Genomic DNA, 3,007 nt, shown 5'->3' with positions numbered 1-3,007 from the left:
GGGATTTTTTGTTTTGTTTTGTTTTGTTTTGTTTTTCCAAGGGAAAGAGGAATAAGCCAACAGGATCAGAAAGTAGACTGGGATAAAGGTTATAGGAGGCGATTCTGTGAGCAGAGACACATCTTTTCATCTTGCTTGGGGGAAAGCTAGATGTGGGAGCTGAAATTAGTAAGCCTTAAGTCATTAACGGTCCAAAGAGTGCAAAGTATCAGAAACGACATTAAACTGGGACTCTGGACACCTGGATTTTGATCTTATTTCTGCTAATTATGCCTGACTTTTTGCTTATCACTTCACCACTTCACCTCTCTGAGTCTTCAATTCATTATCAGTAAAATTATGGCTTGGATTTGATTATCCCTAGAGTTCACTCCAGCTCTGACACTTAGGCATCGAAAAAACAAGCCATCCATAGTGTGTCAGGTAGAAGAAGATCTTTCTGCCCTTCCTTCCAATATTTTCCAAGTAATACCAGAATTTCCCCCAGGTGCCTGGCAGTGTTCAATTCTTCTCTATGTGGAGATTTTTAAAAGCCCAAATAGATATATCAATTTTCAGAATTCATATATTCAATATTTGAGGTGTCATGTCCGATGAAAAGGAGTAACAGAATAAATTATTTCTGTGCATCCAAGGCAAATCATCCTGATTCACTCATTTGACTCAGAGAGAAACTCCCTCACTGCTACTCACTACCTTTTAAATGTACAGAAATCAACAAAGGCATCTGCCATGCTCTCTGGGAGCTCCACCATGGGGATAAGAATTAACTCTATCTCCCTATAAGAAATATGAGCACACCCTTATCTTTAAATATACAGCCATCTAAATTTGGAGACTCTTTCTCATGAATATTTAAGTAATCAGTAAATAGTAGTAATCATTCCCATTTTATAATTAAAGTAGATGGATTTTATTTTTAATTTAGGACAAGTTTTTTTTTTTTTTTTTTTTTCCATCTCTGTGAGGCAATCACAGCAATTCTTGATGAATGTGTGATTTATCTGGTAAGAAACGTCTACCAAAATAAAAAGTCACTCTGCTTTGGAAAAAATATATACTGGTTTAAATTAGGCAAAAATTTTTGATGGTATAATTAAGATGTCTAATTTTTAACATTTCTATACTTTAGATATATAAACCAAAATTTGTAATATTAGCATACACACCTGCATGAATTCAGTTCAGTATAAGAGAAAAATATCAAATTGCCTTGCATTCATGAAGGAATCTTAGTCCTGAATCCAAGTCACCTTTACTTTAACACATTTCCCACCCACTCCAATGCCCGTTCTTGGACACTCTCCCTACAAACTAAACATTTAAATGAATAAACATACTTTTCATATACATTCATTCTTATCTGCAATAAGAAGGACAGGAAGATTTACATTAATTTATCTTTACCTTAAAAAGAAGTTGGGCAGATGACTTAGTAATGAATTTCTCTGTACATGGAATAATCTTGCTAATCTTGCTTGGGGGAAACGTAGATGTGGGAATTGAAATTCTTAACGGCCGAAGTCTAAAAAAGTCCAAAGAGTGCAAAGTATCAGAAATGACATTAAACTGGGACTCTGGAAACTGGGATTTTAATCTTTTTTCTGCTACTTATATCTGACTTTTCGCTTATCACTTCACCGTTTCACCTCTGAGTCTTCAATTTTCAGAATTGATGCCTAACTCTGAAGGCAATGACCTCCGCAGTAAACTGCACTTTATATCTAGAAGCAGGTGATTAGTAAAAGGACCATCATTCCCTTCTATTCCTTGATTCTGTCTCTGTTGGCCTGATATCCAGGGGATATTTCTCCCAGAACAATCTTAGTATAAAGAGCATTTTTAAATATCAAAATCCATCATTTACTTTGTTCGCTCTTCAACACTTTTCACACCTTCTTGTACCTGTTGAATAACAGACTATTCCACAAGGGGGTGCACTCCTTGAGGATAAAAACCACATCTAATGCATATTCGTCTCCTCAATACTAGTATAGCTCTTTTCACATAGTAGTGTTCCAGAATAAATAACTCTTATTCATCAACACAAAGTTTGCCTAAAATTCGGCTCAAAATAAACCACTCCATCTGCCACCGCTTTTTCTATGCTTCCTTGAATTTTTCAGACAAACCATTTAAAACAAAGCTTGTGTCAAGTCTTCCAGGCACAGAACATGAATTATTTTTGTTACTCATTTGCCTATAATTAAGTGATTGGATAGCATGGAATACTTGGGGAGGTAAGGAACATGTGGCAGAAAAGGTATACTAGGGTTAATGCATGTTAAAAACAATAATAAAACCGGATTTCTCTCTCTGCTTTTATTGGTTATGCCAAGTAGTTTACATAAAATACGTTACGGAGTTTATTTTTTTCTTCGATTATTTTATCCATTCTTTTGGGTATCGTAAATATATTTTGAATGAGAAGTAAAGTGGCATCATTAAAAAGTCATAGGTTTCAGAATCCAAAATGTTTCACATCAACTCAGTCTCAGCCACTTACATTCATCCATTAAATATATCCTTTCTGACGATCTGCTAGGAGTTTGGCCCTAGGATAAGGCTAACAATGATCATTAGGACATGATCTATACCAACAACAAAAAACTAAAAATTGATTTAAAGGACACAATTCCTGTTCTCAAAGAGTTTGAAATCTAGGGGTGGTAGAAGAGACATGAAATTGTTAAATGTAATGCATAAGTGCTATAATAAGGGAAAGCACAGGAAATTGTGGAAACCCACAGGAATTGAGCTTAAATTTGTGGGGATCCAATGATGCAATGTATGGAGCATGCCTTGTAAACTGAAGCCCTATACAGAGATGAGTCTGTATGTGGTTCTATCCTTAGTTGACTAGCATAGAACATGGTAGAAAATAGGAGTGGCCAGAAGAATTGGGAGACAGAGCAGATATCTGTGTTTGAAGAAGAGATTATTTGTATCCAAATAATTCTGAAGAGTACTTGAAAGGCCCTTCCACTTCTTTGGGTTGCAAATCTGC

This window comes from Macaca mulatta, chromosome 8, assembly GCF_049350105.2.
Source record: "Macaca mulatta isolate MMU2019108-1 chromosome 8, T2T-MMU8v2.0, whole genome shotgun sequence".
NCBI lineage: Eukaryota > Metazoa > Chordata > Mammalia > Primates > Cercopithecidae > Macaca > Macaca mulatta.
The sequence above is the reverse complement of the archived record's forward strand: the minus strand, read 5'-3'. Positions refer to the sequence as shown.